Below are 22,575 nucleotides of genomic sequence, written 5' to 3' on the forward strand. Positions count from 1 at the left end.
GGTAAATTCCGGGGGCTAAGTGATTCCATTCAATGATCGACACGTAGCAGCAGATGAGAGAGAAAAACTGCTCTCATCACGCGCTATCGCTTGATCAAGTTGTCAGCGCGATGAAAACGAAGACCATTAGATTTTGGTGGAGGTGATCTGATGGCGGAGAATGGTAGAGCAGGTTGCCTTTATCGGGTGCGACGGGAGCTGTTGGATCGGCGGGGGTGATCAACGGTGGGGATGTGGTGTGACGAGTTACGAATGCGCGAAGGCATATGGTAGGGTTTTATGGGGGCTTTGGGGTTTTGCGCTTGGGGTTGAGGTCAAGGGAATTTTGTCGGGTTTTAGAAGGTTTGTTTAGGAAACAAGGAAGAATAAAGGTGAGAGGGGTGAGGGAAAAGGGAAAGTGACCAATGTAAGCTCCCTTTGGGACACAACCAAATAGACCAGATCTCTTTCTGGCATTAGAAAATCAGCGCTGCATAGCAGAGCTAACAGGATCCATGGGGAATTTCATTGGGCCCAATTGGAAGACTCATGGAGGTATTGCTACAATTCCTCGGACATAATGAAGAGGTCGGATTCACCGTTGAGTGGTTAGCAAAGTAGCATCACAGAGAGAACCAATAGTAGCAACAATAGAGGCAGTAGAGCCAAGCATACCTGTGCACGACAAAGGGAAGAGGAATATTGTCGACTGCATGGAAGAGGAGAAAAGATGTAAGTTTCGAGTAGATCGACTTGTAGAACAAGCAGCTATGGGTTCAGGCAAAGAGGCAGCAACGCGATAAGCAAATCGCGTGAAGGAAGAGGGATAAGAATAGAATGGAAGAAGTAGAGAAGGAGTTGCATGAGCTGAGGGAGTAGCTCCAGAAAGAAAAAAAGTTGCACCAACAGGAGAAGGAAGCGCAACAGCAGTAGATACAACAGGGGGCGCATCATGTGTAGACAGATGAAGCAGCGCCCGTACAAGTAGTTGATTCATCTAAATAGCTGGCATCAGGCGAACAGGGTGAACCATCGTAGGGGCAAGAATTTTCTCATGAGATAGAACAGGTGCTTGAACAGTTGGATGTAGACATGGAGCAGCAGGATTTGGAATAGGACACCAACCTCATGCCTCACCATAAAGAGGTCGAATCACCCACTTCATTACATCCTGATGATGAGCAAGTCTCAAATAACCAAGGAGGCACTGAGATCCTTGGTGGTCAGCCAGAAGTAGAGATGCACAACATCTCCTTTGACGAATCTCATCATAGAGTTGTGGAGTCTCAGAAAGTACCGACTCCGGAGGACCAAACATCCCTTGTACAAGTTGAAGAACAAGTGATCGTGATTTACGTGCATAAGAATCCAGCTTCTTTAGCTGATGCAACTAGAGTGTATTCCGAAGCCACTAGCTCAAGTGTTCATTTCCTCCTAGCTCAGAATGAGCGAATGACGAAGGAACTATGGGTGGCCAAGCAAGGAGGGGACTTGGTGACAATGTACGCCCAAGCTGAGCTGAAGAAGGCAATACTGGATGAAGTATTGTCCCTTGATATAGTTATGTGATCATTATACTCCAAGTTTGGTACCGTGCACCAAGCAGTCGTCCATATCCACAGATGGCAGTAGCGATGTGTGAGAAGAGCACTCGTCTTGAAGAACATACATGCCGTTGTTGATAACATGCAAGCATGGACGATGAAGTGCAAGGGAGCCTTGCTTCACTTGCCAAAGATGATGAAGTCCAATGCGGTCAAGATGCAAGCACGTATCTGGAGTCAGATCCGGAACTATGAAGACCTACCACAACTCATCACTAGCATACAGGCTTCCAATGCATGAGTATTCAAAAACATGGATGTTATAGTGCACACTCATGCAATCCCATCACTTGGGACTATCACCCAGGCGAAGACAAAGAATCAGGTCCGACAGGAGCTTGACTCATACTTCGATGAGTTGATGCACACCGCCATGAGCCTAGACTTGCCTATCAGTGCAAACATCATGCACAAGTATGTTGCTGGTCCGGCCACATTGAGGACAATGATGTGCATGCTTTCAAACAAGTTGGATAGAGGAGCCCGAGCATTGTATCTGGATGTTATGGAGGCAAGGTCATGTTTCAGATGGATGTCACAGTAGAACACACAGACACTATCAAGGACTACCAATCTTGGCATCAATATTTCACTGTTGATCAACATGAGGATATCGAGCAGTTGGACTTCTATGGTTGTCTAAGTCCAAATGATGTCTAGTTTGGCTTTTTCAAGCCATTGTTCACATGGGTACATGTGCATTGTAATGTTGAGTGATGTCAAGTGTCAAGTGTCAATAGTAGATGTAATAGTCATAGAGTAGGTGAAGAGTTATGAGGGTAGCTGAATGGTTACAAAGGGGATGTCAAGGGTCACCCCACCCTTTGCTATAAATAGTCCCTCATAACTCATTGTATAGGTTTTTTGTCAGCCAAGCTTCTACTAAGACAATCTTGAAGAAGGCTTGGACAGTATTGTAATGCGCCTTGGATTCTCCACTGCATGGAGCTAGTACATCTCTTTGGAGGAGCAAGTGTATGTGGCTGTAACTTTTAACTGATGGGGCTAGCAGTTTTACCTGGATGTATTGTATGATTGGAACTTACACTTTTATATAATAAGAGCCAACACATTTTCATGGATATGTTGTTATTATAGTTGGACTGCTTTGGTTGCCTTAACGATATATGTTGTTTAACTTATGTATTTGTGTATGAACTGATTCACATGCAACTATATGAATCTTGAACCTTGTGGCAAATGTGTTGTATATGATGTTTATGTGGTCACCATCTGTGTCGACTGCTCTGCCGGACACCAGACATACCTTTCACATGAACCTTGTTTTAACAACCATTGCACTTGTTCGGACTGATCCATAGGTGTTGTACGCGTTATCTTACCTTGTATGTTGTGACCAACGCATCCGAGTGGATTGCTCTGCTGGAAGTTGTGTATGTCCTTTTGTGTTGTGTGCTCCTAGTCAAGTTAGGACTGATCCCTTTCAACTTGGAACTCACCTTCACCCTTATCTCCCCCCTTATGTGTTAGAACCTCTCATACATCTTCCTTGACTCACTGCAGCAGTCACACCCTTGCTACTGACAGAGTTATCTTACTTGCCTCTGTACGACATCGCAGTCAAGGAATTACCTTACTACCCATTGTTGGGACTCCTACACCAAATGGTATGAGGCCTAATTGGGACTTCTTACCGGGGAGATCCCCTTGACATATTGGTGGGTCCAACACCACCAACATTTCTGGCACTAGAAGGAGGGTCTGATGACAAGTTGTGTCCTCTCATCCAGTTTTGAACCTTTGCATATCTTTCATGGAGTCTTGAACTCTTCTTCCCCTGAGGTTTTTTTCAAATCATGAAGATGTCTCCATCTCGGGAAAGTTTTTTGATCTCTTGTCCACTCACACATATGATGGTGAGGGCGAAGTGGCCTGGCCTAAGCACTTAGATAACTTTCTTTCCATGATTCATGAGGAAGATGATTTTTCTGACGAACATGCCAGTTTGATGCTTGCATACACACTTCGCGAATATCTATTTCGTTGGGTGTTCAGCCTACCGGTTGAAACCGTGCAATCACTTGAGCACTTCTGTGATCTTATTAAAGACACGTTCTATCATTTTGATCCAGACCATCTTGACCGGAAACTGTTAGAACAACAGAGGGCTCCACATGAATCTGTTATTAATTTTTGGCAGCGCTTCAGTGACTTGTAGTTTGAAGCTCCGAGGAGCCACATGAAATTTGCTTATCTTTGGGACTGGTTCGAGTACTGCCTTAAGAAATATGCTTGTCCCAAGAGAAAGTTTGAGATCAAGCCTTTCTCAACATTCTTCATTGACAGAGCTGCGAAATCTCATGTGGAAGTGGGCATTGCCTCAACTGACTATCCACCTTCCTCTTATTCAACAACTCCACCACTGCCCAGTGATGTTGAGGATCATGCTCACACACCTGTTCATCCTTCACACCCTCCCAATATCACTTCACTCAATTTTTGTGCATATTTAGTTGTGAATCCTTCGAGTCCTCATATGCATTCTTTTCTATGACCTCTTTCTTTGCACCCGAGTGTTCCTCTGGATGATGTTGTCTTGTGTTCATCCATTTTGAACTCTTCAGTTGTTGTGAACGAGGAACAACCCACTGACAGAGATGGTGTTGCACAACCAACATACGTTTTCATTCATGAAGAGTATGAGTGGGAGCTTTATCATCAACACTTGGTGAAGGATGAATCCCTTCTGTCCGAGCCCTCTTCGTTCTTTCCTAACGTCGTTGCTTAACCTGTCATCCATGATTGTGCATGTGTGTCTTCATCCATGGATGCACCCATTATTGAACTTTCACAGGAAACACCATATGTTAGCCCATCATCCAACAATGGAGAGGACCAATCATTCATTGGAAATCCACTTGATCTTTCTTCTGCTTTTTCTAGAAACATATAGGGTGAACATTCTTCCTCCTCATCTACCCCTCTGTGTGATTCATCAAACCATGAGGATGTCGACCAACATCCTGAATTTTCTGATCTTGGTTGTCGTGATACCTTCACCTCATCATCTGATCATGATGTTGATTCACTCATTATTAATCTGTTTAAGCCACTAGTCTACGAAGATCCATTTGTCAACGAAGTCGAAAGCCCACAGACCGTCAAAGCACTTCAGCCCGAGCTGATGGTTATGTTAGGCCCTTGCTATCTTGAGGTTGGTTTCGCTTCCAATCAGGAAATTGTTAAAACACTCAAGGCTTCTCATCGCTCATCTGTATGCACTCAAGATCAATCTAACACTCATATTTTACTTCCTCCACTTGAACTACATGATCCCATTGCTCATGCATTGGAGGAGTCTTACATTGCAAGCACTCGTGTGTGACACAAGTTATCTTTGTTTCTTTCATTTTCTTGCATGTCACAGTCAAGAGTGTGCTTATGCTTCAAAGTTGCACATAGTGTCACACAACACCATGATAAGTCCATGGACTGCCCATCATGCACATGCACTCACTTATGTCCCATGGGCACTTTGAATCATGAAGTGTGGTTGTCTTCATTTTTATATCTTTCTTGCTTGCTGGTTTGCACAACTTGGTTTCTCACGGAACAAGCCTTCACCAACATGGGTCTACCAATGTGCCGATGGCTGCATTGGAAGTATCACTTCACGTGGTCAGGCCCATGTACCGTTAGTGTAGGAGTAGGAGTAGTGTTTGCTTTCACGCTTGTTTTCTTACGTGCTTCGTTTACTTGTTTGTTTGCTTGCTTGTTTGTTTACTTGCTTCGCTTTCATTTTTGCTTCTGCTCTTGATTTTCTTTGTTGATTGTTAGTTCATTCGCTTGTTTCATTCATAGGTTAGTTTTGCATGAAACCATGTATGACTCTTGAAACGAGGTGGGTAAAGTACAAGAGGGCTTGTACAACTATCACTACTTGGTTACCTGTCATCTTTCCTCTGTATGATGAGCTTGTTACTTTTATTCCATGATACGTCAAAGGAAAATACGTACTGTTCAAAGTGAACCTTGGTGAAAACACAACGCTTGCGTGCTAACTAGTGTCACCTTCTCTAGTCGTTTTTTTTTGGGTTAACCCTTGTCAGTGCAGTCAAGTAGAGTAAGGTGAGGGGGAAAATTTAACAAGCACGTCAGAGATATAATAAACTACTTCTCTGCTGGAACAACATCCTCTGCTCTCAATAAGTCAGGATCCTTCTTCCGCCTCTGAAATGAATAAGTGATATGCACAGTGAAAATGAAATTAAAAAAAATGAAAAGTCAAACAATTCAAAATGAAAAATGAATAAGGCGAAAGAAGAGAAAGGCTTCTTACGCAGGGAGGTGATGCAAGTAACTCCGTCGGGGTATTGACCAGGCTTGCTGGTAGCAGATCCATGCTTGTGTTCCTATGTGACTCCAATGGGGTACTTTCCAGGCCTACTGGCAGTGGAGCAACACCAGAGATGAAACTAAGACTCTGATGACTATACTGCTTGTGCACCTATATACCCCTCAACCCCAATCGAAACAACTATGTTGCCTTGGCTTGGAATGTGTGTCAATCGACCAAGGGCTTGGCAGATGCTACATCTTACAATCAAGTTAGTGTGAAACCAAGATGAGCTGAGAGTTGAACAATACTTCCAGAGGTGTTAGACTTGCTTTTCACGAACAAGGTCCATTTAGAGAGCTAGAGTTCTACCAGTGTGTTGCCAAGTGTTGTAGTGGCTACAACCACCCTAAATTCTTTTCCTTAGCCTGTTATGGAGCCTCCCTACCAACCTTTCATAGTACTTTGTCTTGCTTCGTCAAGAACTCAAGCTTTAGCGTTTTTCATGCACAAACACAACCTGTCAAGCACAATCGATCCATTCCCCTCACAGGCTATTCACCTGGACTTGGTCTTGTTGCGGGCTGAGCATATTACCCTTGAAAATTGTGAATTTTTGGAGGATAACCAGCCTTCCCTCCAGAAATCGCTCAATCCTCTCTGGTAGTCTGCTAGGCTCCAGGATTGCACAATCCTGTCAGCCAACACTCAGAGTAGGATTTGCGCAAATTTCCCCAACAGAGCTGCTGAGCCCAAGATTTGCATAAATCTGGGGAATAGTTAGCTGCTCTGCCCAGAAATTGCGCAATCCTCCTGGGCAGTTAGCCCAGCTCCCAACCAGGAATGCACATTTTTCCCAAGCAGTTGAGAAATTGCATGCATGAATAGTCTAGTTGACCAGTTCCACTTGGGACCAAGGAAACTTGACTTGCATGCATGACGATTTCTTCCCAGAATAGCAAGAGACAACATGCAAAAGGCATCCCATGATTCAGGGATCTATTTTTAGTAGCTGGGGGTTACATGCAAAGTTGTTTTAGAAGTTTCCCTCCAAGTGTCACTTTTTCCTAAATTTGTGGCATGCGCATCATGAGACCAAAATTATTTATTCGATGCAGAGCTCATTCATTCACATTGATCTTGGAGCTTTGACATCCCACAACACATCCAGGACTCTTCGACACATCCAACTTAGCTATTCACGGGTAAGTGGCCTCAATTTGTCTTTTTCAACATTTCTGTAGCTTTTTGTGTATTTGCTTGTGTGTGTGTTGTTTTCTTGATTGATTTGAATGCCTGTTGTCATTTACATGTATTCTAGCTTTTCCTACCTCTGTTTCAGTTTTCATTGCTATCTCACTACTGTCGCATGCATGAAACTGATTTGCATGGATGTTCACCCAACCGGCGAATTGCCTCACCCACATGCCTGTTGATATGTTTGTTGAATATTTCATTCATGTTTTTCATGCATTGTCAATCACTTCTACTATCACTTAGTGTCTCCATGCATTTACTATCTTAGTTGCTTTCAGTTGCCCATCGGCGGGTTGGGCTAACTTTGGCCTGGGCTCTGCCTTCACCAAGGCTGCATTGCGCAATCTAGGGAAGGAAGACTCACCTTCCTCCCCAGAAATGCGCATTCTTGCCCAGCACTGGCATTCGGGACTATTTTTCACATTTCTGGAGGACAGTGGCTGCTTGGCCCAAGAAATTGTGCAAATCTGTCCCTTGGCCAGCAGTCCTTCCCAGCTGGAATTGCACATTGAGCAATGCCAACAGCCAAGTGCCTAACTAGATGGTGCATTTCATAGATCTAGCAACCATCCCTACCTCCCAGATAGCCCAGACTTCCTTTTGCACAGTTCTGGCTGCGAGTCACCCAGGCTTCCAGTAAAATTTGTGCAATCTTGCTCATTAGTTTCCCAGGTATGTGTTGTGTCCTTCCCTAGATTTGCTTTGTTTCCACTAACATATTTCTTTCCATGCATGCTGCTTGTTTCCAGATCTTTGAGGTGTTTATTTGTCTCAATGGCCTCCAATAGAACATGATCGTAGGACACTGATGGAGTTGCAGCTAGAGCAGTAGTTGAGCAGGTGTCCTCTAGTCTGCCGATCTATGAAGATACAAAGTTGTATCTAGACAAGGACATCAAATTGAAGTGGTAAGAGGTTAATGAAACATTCACAGACACTTTTCAGGAAGACCTCAAAGACTGTCAAGTGTATGTGAACATTCACAAGTCTGGCATGTACCGGATTGCATACAGATACCCCGTGTTCCCATGCATGGCCATGATTCAATGGATCGTCTCTCACACTGACCTTGAGATGATGACCTTGAGAAGTGTTAGTGGAACGAAGCTTGCAACCTTCTGGGCATGAGATTATGATGAGATGTATCAAATGTCAGAGCTCGCGACTGTCATGAGTCCTCCATTCAGCTTACCCAGCAGCTAAGGTAACTCCATAGACATTCTGAAGGATTGAGTAAAGGAGCCAACTCATTTCAGGATGACGCCCAACCAGATCTACAAGGAAAAAATGTTGAGGAAGGCATACTAATACTTGGTCATATTCGCATGTCAACTGAGTGGCCAGGCAAGCACTGAACCCTTTCCTCAGAGTTGGGTGATCGCATTGGACAAACTGGCTAGAGAAGGAAGACCATGCAACTGGTCCGACATACTGGCTCACCAGCTGAAGGAATAAGTCACAAAGGCTCGATAGTCACCCGAGGGTACGCATGCAGAGATTTATATGTCCACTTACATCCTAGATGCAGTCTGTGCCCGACATGAGTTCCCGGGCTTGGTCATCGACGGAGGCTATTGTGAATACATATTTCAAGTTGTTGTCCGAATGCAACTTCAAGGGAGTAATCATATGGGTGTCCAACCATTTTGTCACCCCAGTGTAAGGTTTATATTCAAGCAGGATCCACCCTGCATGTCAAAGGAAGCAATGGAGGCATTGTTAGGCATTGCATATTCGTATGCCTCACCGTCTGGCACTTTCATCTGAACGTTCAGTGAATAGAAGCCTCTGCATGTTCTTCCAAAGTTTTCCTTGGACATACTTGTCATGCAGGAAGTAGCATACCATATCTCATTAGGATTGATAGCTAGACTGTAGTGGAAGAAGAAGGAACCTTGTCCCACTCTTCCATTGTGGATTGGGTTATATGAGATCCAGAGTATCAAGCAAGCAGATGTCGAAGAAGAACAGATGAAGAAGTACCTGTTCGACCTCTAAAGCTTCAACCCATATGACCCACTGTTGGCTTGTTGGGGCCTAACCCAGGTTCAGATGTGATTTAGCCAAACAAATCCCGGTATTACTGGCCCTTTCGGCAATAGTCCCCGGATTGCGGACTGAGGTCTCACCTGAAGTAGTATGGGAGGGTGCTAGAACTAGGTTTCCGCACCCTGGAGATGTTTGATGAGTTCAAATGGTCCGTGTTTCGACCCTGCGCACATGTTGCTACGTGCACTTTCCGTACCTCGTAGCCTGAGATGCTGCCTTCGCGAATCCCTACTCAGGGGCTGAACGCTATTATTAACCAAGTCCTTACTAGTATTCTAATGTTAGTTGATTAACTTAGCCTACTTGCATGCTTTAAGTTATACTTAACAATATAAACCATTCATATAGGTGTGTAGAGTAAATAAATAGTATATTTGCAATTTATATCAAACATGCATTAACCTGTTGTGGCCAGCAACAACCCCCCTTCTTATTTAGTGTTATTCCTAATACTAAATAAGTGGGGACCCTTAGTTAAAAATCTAAAAAATCAAAGTAGTGGTTAAAGTTCCTTTTCAAATAAAACTTACCATCATAAGCTTAAGAAACCTTCCTTTGGAAACCTAAAAATTCCAAGCTTTATGATAAGGTAAGATAAAATCTTTCCATCGGAAAATCGCATCGCAAAAAGATAGCGGGATGCCTCCTTACAAGCCGAAGTTCGAATATTGCGAGATCGCAATACGCGATAATATCGCATCGCATCCAGCAAATACAGCTTACAGCGAAACACTTTAAAATTTGCCAATATGCAATGACGCCAATCGCAAGATTGCATTTCACAGAAAATTGGTTAACAAAGATTGTCATACATAATATTCCTGCGATCTGCGATATTGTGATTTCGCGATATAGTGATAATGCGATGTCATGAGCGATCAACCTTACGATGTTATGATTTTGCGATTTTGCGATGTTGCGAAGCAAATCGCAAAATCGCTTCATTGCAGGTCTTTCGAGCACGTTATTTAAAAAAAATATTTTCCTTAAGCTAACACCTGGTTATGCGCTTTAATGCTAATAAATGATTTAGTTGTCAGTTATTAATGGAATATGGGTTCGTGCTTATCGAAAGAATCATTTCATGTAAGGTGGTATACTTGATGTGTCTGCGGCATTTAAAAATTTCCCATCACCCTTCCTTGTCATTCATTTTCACTTCACTTGCGAATTGCAGGAACAGAGAATAGAGGCCAATACAAAGCAATACGCAGGATAAAATGGGAAAGAAAAGCAAAGCCCCGAGCTCAGAAGAAAAGGAAATGGCACCCTTATATACAGACACGGCCTGTAACAGAGACGCGAGAATAGCTATGTGGGAAGGCATGTATAATCTACTCGAAGAGGAGAATCCCATAGTAATGGAGGTTACTACTACCGCGGGCTCAAATGGTTCTTCAGAAACATCCCTTACAGAGCTAGCTTGCTCATTCTTACACCGGATAGCAACAAGACCCAAAATTCTCCCATACACAGACATGGTGAAGTCAATACTGGACAATCAAGAGCTTACGGAAGTATTATTTTTACAAATGTTGAACTTTATATCTACTGAAAAGAAAAAGCACAAAAGGCGAAAAACGCATCGAGGAAACCCAGATCAAGAAATGGAGGCAGTTTCCAATGCGCGATTAGCGCCTAGTGCTAATCGCGCATCGCTGAGAAATTTTTTTCGAAAAAGAAAGATGCTAATTGCTCAGTCATCTACAAGCCCCGAAAATTGCAAGGAAACAACGATAGAGACAGATTGGAAATAGAGAGCTCAAGAAAAGGCAAAAGCAATCCAAGGGTTAACCAAGTTGAACTGGGATTATTACTGGGCATACTTGGTAAAGCCACATAGCCAGTGGATGACTGTTAAGTGTATCATCAATTCAGCCGAAAAAATGGCGCCAACTCTTTTCGATTCTGTTTTCTCAGCTCAGCTAAAAGCGGAAGTCAGCCAGCCGACTCTTCTCAAACAGATGCTCCATGCGTGCGATTTCAAGGACCAAATACAGAAGTAGTTTAATTTTAGATTCAATTTTATCTTTAATTTTGTATTTTTTTCCTGAAAAGAGGACGATCATCTAAACCGCATCCTATATTTTTGTAATAATTTATTTTTAGAATTAGTTAAGTAGTATTTAAACCCTTCTCATGCATTTAGAGAAGGGTCCTGAAATTTATAAAAAACTTATCCCCAAAACATGCACTTCTATACCCTCTGAGGAGGTTTTGATGAATGAATGGAACAGGATTTATTGATGTTTGCATTTGATATCTACTACCGATGTTGCACTTTTGTACTCTTAGTGGATATTTGATCAAGGAGAGATAAATTGTTATCGCTTGAAGCTCATGAGTAGGACTAGTTATAAATGGTATTTCTATCTCTTAACTATTTCTGCCTTGTGTTAAAGTGATGTTCATTTCAATTATTTATATATTAATGTATGAATGCTTGAGTTATCATTTGGCACTTTTGTACGGTGATAGCTATTTATTTATGCTTAGTGTATGAATAGCTCATTATGCGATATGTTTTTCACAACTATTTCGTCTAACTTTTTATACGAAGTGGTTCATCTTTATTGAATTATTTTCTCATAACAGCTGAATGATCTTTATTACCAGTTGTTGTTTGAAATCATTTTAGATCGCATAGAAGAAAGATCACACCCCGGGTTAGTGTAGATTTACATGTTTCTGTTTGTTAGAATACAATTTCCTTATTATTAGATTAGAATTAGAGTAGAAGTATTCCATTTAGAAACTGTTAGAAACATAAATATCAGATCTTTCTCACACACACACAAATTGGGAAACTGGTCCCATATCCCCAGTCGGACCCGCTATACCAAACGGAAAAGGAGTTTCCAACCAAGGTCCGAACCGGGCGGGTATCCCCCTTGTTGTAGACCCGATTTTCGGGGCTTCAACATATTTGGCGCTAGAAGGAGGGCCCCGAACTGTGAATGGCAAGAAAATCTAAATCTAAATACCATTCTGAGAGTAAATCACCCTCACCATCTCCTCCGACTTCTCCATTGCATTCAGAAACCTTAAATCCAGAGTTAGAAGTCGCTGGATCAACAGCCGCTACTACAAACCCTGACATTTCAGAACAATCTACTATTGAACCTCCTGAAGTTGAATCTTTGATTCACAAACTTCAGCGATTTTCTATATCTCCTCAGAAATCTGATAAATCTCAAGGTAGCGTGACTTCGCAATATAATCCTGCTCATCCTCTCACCAGGTTAAAGAGCGAAAAGTTTGGTGTTTAGCCAACCGAATTACCTCTACCTACTAGGAAGAGAGCAAGGAAGTCTCCTAAAGGGTCTGATAGTGAGACTCTTTCATCATCATCATCCATCTCAACCTCTTCACCGTGAAGTCAACCATCCACTCCTCCACTTCAGATCATCATCCATCAGCCTATTGCAACTTCCTCAACTCCTTCTCAAACATCTGGAGTCATAATATCCTCATCTTCTCAACCGCAGGGATCATCTTCTGCACTTTCCTCTGTTAGTAGTTCAGCAATGGCCCAATCTCCATGGAATAACCTAGGGGCAGTCCTAATGCCTGCACCCTTGAGTCAGATACCGGCCCATCCTGAAAAATGGCTGCCTAAGTTTAATCCTGAGGCAGGCATGCTAGCAGAAGAACATATAAATAACTTTATGTTGTCCATAAATCTCAATGGAGTTGTTAATGAAGATGCTATTGTTTGACTTTTCCCTTATACTCTGCAAGGAACAGCCGGATCATGGTATTTCTCATTACCATCTGGATCTATTACTAGTTGGGACATCTTCCAAGAACAATTCCTGACCAAGTTTGGTGATGACAGGTCTACAACGACACTGATCAATGACTTGTCTAACCTTAGGGCCGAGTCAAGAGAACCTATCAAAGATTTCAATTTATGTTTCAATAAAATCTTAAACAAAATTCCTACTGCTTCTTAGCCTAGTGAAGAAGTGCGAAGTCAATGGTACGTTATTGCTTTACCATCAAACTTAGCAATCTTTGTTGATAGGGCTAACAAAACAACCTTAGTTGAAAACATGAAAGAAGCAATAGCAGTAGAGAAATGTATTACGGCCTTAGAAAAGAAAAACGCGATGGAAGAACGAAAATCTAAGAAGGTCTCTTTCAAAGAAGATCCCAAGAAAAAACAACCGAAAGATCCATTTGATTTAGAAGGATTACAAAAAGTTTTGAAGACCATGTCTAACGAAATGGTCGACATCAAGAAACAGGTAGCAGAAACTTCTTCTAAAAAGCCATACAGGCCTTTTAAAAGAAATCCTTCAACTGATTCCAAACCCCCTAACGCTATTTCAAATGCTGAATCAGAAGAAGAAGAAGAGGAAAACACTACTAAAGAACATACCGATGAAGAAGTTGTAGAGTTACAAGGTATGTGGGATTTCATCCTCCCAAATGAAGAGGATCAGGAGGCATTCCCGGTTAGTACTCGTAGCAGAAATCAGCTTGATCCTCCTCAACCTACACCTAAGCCAAAGAGCGCAAGCTCAATGACTAAGGATAAAGTCGCAGCCAAGAAAACATCACCTAAAGCGACTCAAACCAGCCTAGTCCAAACAGACACATCTACTCCATCTAAAACGCTAATCGTTTCGGATGAAATGGAGTATAATATCGTAGAAGACATGAAAAAGACTAGGGCCAATATTACTCTTTTTGAATTGAGCAAGTTAAAACACCAGCAGAAAGTACTTTTGAAAGAATTACATGTTGTGCCAGTTGCACCTTTACCAGCTGCTGTAATCTCTCAAGCTTCTCATGATATGGGAAGACCTCCAACTAATATAATGAATAAAGTTGATCCAAATGATATCGCATTAATTGGAGGAAGATCGAGATCGCATACTCCTCCATTTCTCCTTATGAAATTTTCAATAAAAATGTTCATAATTGCTTAGTCGATTCTGGAGCGTCATCGAATATTTTACCAAGATAAATTTGCGCAAAATTGAATGTTCAACCACAAAAATCCACTCTATGCATAGTTCAGCTTGATCGATCGCAAGTCAAAGTGATTGGCAAGTTAAATCAGGTTACCATAAGACTGTCATCCAATCCAAAGGTATGTCAAGTTATTGACATTTTAGTTGCCGATATTCCTGAATTTTATGGCTTAATCCTTAGTAGAGATTGGTCAGAAAAAATTCATGGATACTTTGCAACTGACTGGTCCCACATGTGGCTGCCTTATAATGGTAAACCCAATCAAATAAAAGTTGAACGTGAGCGACATCAGAAATACATAGTAACAGAACTCGAGGGAGAAAATGAACCAGTAGCATACAATTCTAACATCATTGGCAACTATTTAGTAGATTCTTTCTTAGGAAATTTTAATGCTCATTCTTCACCTTACTTAGAACATTCTGTTTTATCTCAAGTAGAAAATTTCTCTTGAACAGATAGTTCTAAATGCATTAATTTTATAGATAGTCCTGTAAATAAATATTTGTTTTGGAAACTATTTTTTGATGGTTCTAAGTCTAACGAAGGAGCAGGAGTAGGATGCGTATTAGTAAGCCCAGAGGGAGATAAGACCATGCTAACTTGCAGACTTGAATTCGAGTGCACCAACAATATTGCAGAATACGAAGCTCTAGTCCAAGGATTGTACAAGGCAATCAGGTTAAACGTCAAATACCTGCAAGTTTTCGGAGATTCTAAAATTGTCATCAGACAAGTACGTAATACTATACACTGTTTATCAGGTCATTTAAAGCATTACCAATCTCTAGTTCAAGATCTGACTGAACATTTTATAGCATTTAATATTTCAGCAATTCCCAGACTCCAGAATGCTAGCGCAGACCTCTTAGCCAACGTAGCTTCCAACCTCATTCCTTCAGAAGATTTTAGCCCTGACCGATTTTCAATTGAGTTAATTTTTAGACCATCTATCCCTGATAACATTACAAATTGGAGGATTTTCAACGACGATCCTGATATCGTGAGTTTTCTCACATCTGAAGGATCCTACACCAATCAAATAATTGACGAAGGCCACCATGACCAACAATTGCAACAGGATAGTACTAACAATGCTATACCTAAATCAGTAGTCAAATTAGAAGACCTTTATGATTTGAAAAATCGATTCAAAAGATCTACCAATTCAATACTCCAAAGTTCAACTTTGAATTATGAATTAGTAAATCTAGGAACTGATGCTAAACCACAGAACATCAACCTAGGCCTTGGCCTAGCCCCTGAAGAGAAATTAGCATATATTCGTCTCTTGAAGCAATGCAAAAGTGTTTTTTCTTGGAATTACGATGAACTCAAAACGTACGACACCTCCATCATCCAACATACTATCCCAATGATTGATAATTAAAGACCTGTCCAATAGAAATTGAGAAAGGTCAATCCAAATTTAGAAAATCAGATCAAAATTGAACTCAATAAGTTATTGAAAGCCAAAATAATCTTTCCCGTTAGACATTCTAAATGGGTCTCCAATATGGTACCTGTTAGAAAGAAAAACGGAGATATCAGAATCTGCATTCACTTTCGAAAACTTAACAAAGCCTGCCAAAAGGATAATTTTACTTTACCTCCCATGGAACAAATACTACAGGCAGTTGCGGGCTCAGAATTAATTCATTCTTAGATGGATTCTCAGGATACAACCCAGTGCTGGTACACCCCGACGATCAATTGAAAATGACATTCAGAACTAAATGGGGCACATACGCATACCAAAAGATGCCATTTGGTTTGATTAACGCGGGTGCCACATTCCAGAGAGCCATGGACATTGCATTCAAAGGGTTAGTTAATAAGTCAGTGGTAATCTATTTGGATGATATTACTATTTATTCCAAGAAATGAAACAACCATCTTAGGGATTTAAAACAAATCTTCCAACGTTGTTTAAGTTATGGAATTTCACTTAACCCGAAAAAATATTTTTTCGCATTAAGTGAAGGAAAGCTTCTAGGATTCATAGTGACAAAATCTGGAATTCAAATTGATCCTGACAGAATCAAAGAAATTTCTGCAGTCCCCCTACCTCACAACAAGAAATCCATGCAATCTTTCCTTGGCCAGATCAACTTTGTAAAGAGATTTGTTCTAGACTTTTCAAGAATTGTGTCTCCTTTACAAGCCATGATTAAAAAGAACGCAAACTTTAAATGGGGCCAAGATGAACATGAAGCATTCAATCTGATCAAGCAAGCCATTATTAACGCTTCATCGTTAGCAACTCATAATTTTTCCGATCCTTTTATTTTGTACACATTTGCCTTGGATAAATCATATGTTGCGATACTCACTCAAGCAAATCAAGAGAAGGCGGAAGCCCCAATTGCTTTTTTCAGTTCCAATTTACAAGGTGCTGAATTGAATTATTCAGATGTAGAAAAACAAGCTTATGTTGTTTTTAAAGTAATTAAATATTTCAGACCTTTCTTACTCAAAACACATACCAAGATCATAGTACCGTTTCTGGTGGTAAAAAATATTCTAGTACAGAAGGATGTGGGTGAGAAAAGGGCCAATTGAGTTACTGCCTTACAAGAATATGATGTTGAAATCAAACCGGCAAGTATTGTAAAAGGCCAAGGCTTTTGCAAAATGCTAGTAGGAGCATCGCTAATACCCGAAAATCCATCTGAAGAGTTACAAGTGTACGAGGTAAGCCTAAATGATGTTGAGTCATTATACACTGATATTATTTATTATTTAAAGAATGGATATGCTCCTCCAAATCTTGATCACACCAAGAAAAGAGCCCTGAGGTTAAAAGCCAAACAATATCAACTTGTAAATGACGTTCTTTTCAGAATAAATTATGGTTCTGTTCTACTTAGATGTCTTGAGAGAGCTGAAGCTGAAAAAGTCTTGCAGGAACTCCACGATGGGCCAGCAGGTGGACACTACGCTGGAGATGCAACTGCTCACAAAATTTTACGTGCAAGCTATTACTGGCCCACATTATTCAAAGACGCACATAACTACATAAGGAAATGTCAAGTCTGTCAAACCGCTGTTGGGAGACAAAAGAAGCCAGCCTTGCCACTACAACCAGTTACCATTGAACAACCTTTCGATCAGTGGGGATTGGAAATAATAGGTGAGATCGTTCCTCACTCTTCTAAATAGCATAAAAACATCCTCACAACAACAGATTACTTTACGAAATGGGTAGAAGCAGTTCCACTCAAGACGGCTAATGCTGAAAATATCATTGAATTCATAGATCAGTTCATAATCACCAGGTTTGGATTGCCTTCTGCTTTAATGTTTGATAATGCATCATACTTTTCTGGAAACACAATGGCTGAATTTTCACTCAAAAGAGGTTTCAAACTTAAATATTCTGCCAATACCTATCCATAGGGCAATGGTTTAGCTGAGTCCACAAATAAGAACTTAATCAGAATCATCAAGAGAACCATTGACCAAAATCATAAAAATTGGCATAAGTCTTTAATATATTCTTTATGGGCAGATCGAATAACGCAAAAAGCCTCTATCAGAACTTCTCCCTTTAATCTAGTTTATGGGAAAGAATTAGTTCTTCCAACACATCTGGCAATTCCCTCTTTAGCCTTGGTTCAGTACATTGATGAAGTACCAAATTCTTCTTTACAACTTAGGCAACTGGAATTAATTAAATTAGAAGAACAACGAGAATGGGTTAAGGTAAATCACGCTCATCATCAAGCATTGGTGAAAGCCTCTTTTGATTCCAATATGGTATCCAAAAAAGATTTTGAAATGGGGGATTTAGTTTTAAAATGGGACAAGGCTCGTGAAGAAAAGGGAAAACATACAAAATTTCAAAGAATGTGGCTTGGTCCTTTTCAAATTGTAGAAGTCGTAGGTTAGTCTACCTTCATGTCACAAGATTTTACAGGGAAAAGAGATTCTCTACCTGTTAATGGTCAAATTCTCAAGAAAATTTTTCCATAGAAGATCATTCTTCTATTTTTTTTAGAGTAGTCATATTTGTTTTCATAATAAAACCAGTTGTGAATGGTTACAATAGGCATTTACAAAAAAGACACCAATTCTCTTTCAAATTTTGATCGTTCGCTTGTATAAATAGCAAATCTTTTGGAAAATTGATCTTTATTATTGAAAGATACAACTAAAAACTCTAGCCTAGATATGATACTAGTTTCAACTTCATAAGATTTGATGAAAATAACCTTTAGTGAGAAATTGTTTTATATCAGTGCAATGAAAAGTATCAATAACAAAAATAAAGATTCTCTGTAGAACATCTATTTCCAAAAACTCTACTATTGTCGTCTAGAGCTATCTTAAGGAAACAATGACTTCCTCCCTACTAAGGAAATCACAAATTTCAGAGGAACAATCCAAGGATACAATTTATCTTAAAGAGTGAGAGGTCTCATCACAAGCCGGCTTATCATAATCACATATATTATAACTTGCTGACTTTGCCAATACTGCATACCACAATAGGGCAATGACTCAAGATTGTTGCAATCAAAAGGCAAGGGGTCTCATCACGAGCCAGCTTGTTCAGCAAATTTATAAATCAGTGAATGACTGTGTCATGAATTGGCCACCAAACCAATACATTACTCTTTAAGAATAAAAAAGAAAATCAAAGCAATAAGTGTGGGTGTGGATTCTTCTTTGGGAATTGTAGGTTTCTTTAAGTAGGATACAGGATCATTGCTGGGTAATAGGTAACCCTGTCGAGGCTATAAATGCCTGCTGGCAGTAGAGGCTCTACCTACGACAAATGAGCATATTTAAATCTGGTTAACAGAGAAGACTTTGTTTTATCTTTACAAGCCAAGTAATGACTGATGTAAATACAAGGACTAGCTTGAGGCAGCAAATAATCAAAGTTGAAAATAGTTGAAACAAAATGTCATTGATAGGATAGAATATAATGTACTTTATCTTTCTATAATAAAGTTTAACTTTCTAGAAAATTTTCTATTTTGGAAGTCTGGAAAATTAAAAAAAAAGCAGAGATAACTGGTTCTTCCAAGTGAATCGCCAATTGTTGTGGCCAGCAACAACCCCCCTTCTTATTTAGTGTTATTCCTAATACTAAATAAGTGGGGACCCTTAGTTAAAAATCTAAAAAATCAAGGTAGTGGTTAAATTTCCTTTTCAAATAAAACTTACCATCATAAGCTTAGGAAACCTTCCTTTGGAAACCTAAAAAATCCAAGCTTTATGATAAGGTAAGATAAAATCTTTCCATCGGAAAATCGCATCGCAAAAAAAAAGTGGGATGCCTCCTTACAAGCCGAAGTTCCAATATTGCGAGATTGCGATACACGATAATATCGCATTGCATATAGCAAATACAACTTACAACGAAACACTTTAAAATTTGCCGATATGTGATGACGCTAATCGCAAGATCGCATTTCGCAGAAAATAGGTTAACAAAGATTGTCATACATAATATTCCTGCGATCTGCAATATTGTGATTTCGCGATCTAGTGATAATGAGACAATGTGATAATACGATGTCATGAGCGATAAACCTTGCGATGTTATGATTTTGTGATTTTTGAATGTTGCGATGTTGTGATCTGCGATGTTGTGAAGCAAATCGCAAAATCGCTTCATCGCAGGTCTTTCGGGCGCGTTATTCAAGAAAAATATTTTCCTTAAGCTGACACCTGGTTATGCACTTTAATGCTAATAAATGATTTAGTTGTCAGTTATTAATGGAATATGGGTTCGTGCTTATCGAAAGAATCATTTCACATAAGGTGGTATACTTGATGTGTCTGCGGAATTTAAAACTTTCCCATCACCCTTCCTTGTCATTCATTTTCACTTCACTTGTGAATTGCAGGAACGGAGAACAGAGGCCAATACAAAGCAATACGCAGGATAAAATGGGAAAGAAAAGCAAAGCCCTGAGCTCAGAAGAAAAGGAAATGGTGCCCTTATATACAGACACGGCCTGTAACAGAGATGCGGGAATAGCTACGTGGGAAGGCATGTATAATCTGCTCGAAGAGGAGAATCCCAGAGTAATGGAGGTTACTGCTACAGCGGGCTCAAATGGTTCTTTAGAAGCATCCCTTACAGAGCTAGCTTGCTCATTCTTACACGTGATAGCAGCAAGACCCAAAATTCTCCCATACACAGACATGGTGAAGTGGATATTGGACAATCAAGAGCTTACAGAAGTATTATTTTTACAAATGTTGAACTTTATATCTGCTGAAAGGAAAAAGCACAAAAGACGAAAAATGCATCGAGGAAACCCGGATCAAGAAATGGAGGCAGTTTCCGATGCACGATTAGCGCCTAGCGCTAATCACGCATCGCTGAGAAAAATTTCTCGAAAAAGAAAGCTGCTAATTGCTCAGTCATCTGCAAGCCCCAAAAATTGCAAGGAAACAACGATAGAGACAGATTGGAAACAAAGAGCTCAAGAAAAGGCAAAAGCAATCCAAGGGTTAACCAAGTTGAACTGGGATTATTACTAGGCATACTTGGTAAAGCCACATAGCTAGTGGATGACTGTTAAGTGTATCATCAATTCGGCCAAAAAAATGGTGCCAGCTCTTGTAGATTCTGTTTTCTCAGCTCAGCTAAAAGCGGAAGTCAGCCATCCAACTCTTCTCAAACGGATGCTGCATGCGTACGATTTCAAGGACCGAATACAGAAGTAGTTTAATTTTAGATTCAATTTTAGCTTTAATTTTGTTTAACCGCAGTCATTTAAACCGCATCCTATATTTTTGTAATAATTTATTTTTAGAATTAGTTAAGTAGTATTTAAACCCTTCTCATCCATTTAGAGAAGGGTCCTGAAATTTATCAAAAACTTATCCCCAGAACATGCAATTCTGTACCCTCTGAGGAGGTTTTGATGAATGAATGGAATAGGATTTATTGATGTTTGCATTTGATATCTGCTACTGATGTTGCACTTTTCTACTCTTAGTGGATATTTGATCAAGGAGAGATAAATCATTATCGCTTGAAGCTCATGAGTAGGACTAGTTATAAATGGTATTTCTATCTCTTAATTATTTTTGCCTTGTGTTAAAGTGATGTTCATTTCAGTTATTTATATATTAATGTATGAATGCCTGAGTTATCATTTGGCACTTTTGCATGGTGATAGCTATTTATTTATGCTTAGTGTATGAATAGCTCATTATGCGATATGTTTTTCACAACTGTTTCATCTAACTTTTTATACGAAGTGGTTCATCTTTATTGAATTCTTTTTTCATAACAACTGAATGATCTTTATTACCAGTTCTTGTTTGAAATCATTTTAGATCGCATAAAAGAAAGATCACACCCTGGGTTAGTGTAGATTTACATGTTTTTGTTTGTTAGAATACAATTTCCTTATTATTAGATTAGAATTAGAGTAGAAGTATTCCATTTAGAAACTATTAGAAACATAAATATCAGATCTTTCTCACACACACACAAATTGGAAATTGGTTCCATATCCCCAGTCGGACCCGCTATACCAAACGAAAAAGGAGCTGCCAACTAAGGTCCAGACCGGGCGGGTATCCCCCTTGTTGTAGACCCGATTTTCGGGGCTTCAATATAACCCAAGAACAAATATACAAATATGATATCAAAATTCTCTTTATTAATTCCTTTCTCAGTTACAGACTCGACTCTGCCCTACGCACTTAGCAGCAGGGGTCCGCACACTCAGCTGCGGATTACTAGGCCTTTGTGCACTCAGCTGCAGAGCCTTCTCCTACCCTACAACCCAAAGACACACACTTAGATACTTCGACTCTTTCTTCTCTCTACTTCGCTACTCTCTATCTTTTACACTTAGAGCCTCACTCTATTTATACAACCCCATGGTCCACGGACCATGGGTAGGCTGACATTACATTACAAGACTAGGGCAGACAACCTTTTGACTCTATCATACATTTCGCGCCCGCAATTCGCAGAGTCTTTACAACAATATCAGGTCAAAACTTGGGCTTTGAGCTCCAAAAAATGCCTTGGGGGGATTCCATGACTAATAGGCCCCCAACACAAACATTGTGACTTGCCCTGGAGTCACTCGGTTGGCATAGCGATCTTGGCGTGGAGTCCCTCCAACTATTCTTGAACTGTGTTGAGGTCAGTAGTGCACTGGGCTGTTGTTTTCTTGATCCACTGCATCTACTATTTCAAGACATCTATATTTGGGGTGCTTCTCTGCATTAATGTGTACATCCCCTGTATGTGCGTGAGATTTCCTTCGATGTTTGTCGTGATACTAAAGGCCTCATCGATCCAAGGTTGAGAACTTCCTCCTTGTGTCGCACCACATCCACCTTCTCCTTTAGTGCTTTAGCTTGCTGCATCCTCACAAGCCTCTGGGTGAGGACTACTGTCTACGCAGTTCCTTGGAT

This window comes from Pinus tabuliformis, chromosome 9 (assembly GCF_031772625.1).
Source record: "Pinus tabuliformis cultivar Carrire ecotype Pingquan chromosome 9, CPIR1, whole genome shotgun sequence".
Lineage (NCBI taxonomy): Eukaryota > Viridiplantae > Streptophyta > Pinopsida > Pinales > Pinaceae > Pinus > Pinus tabuliformis.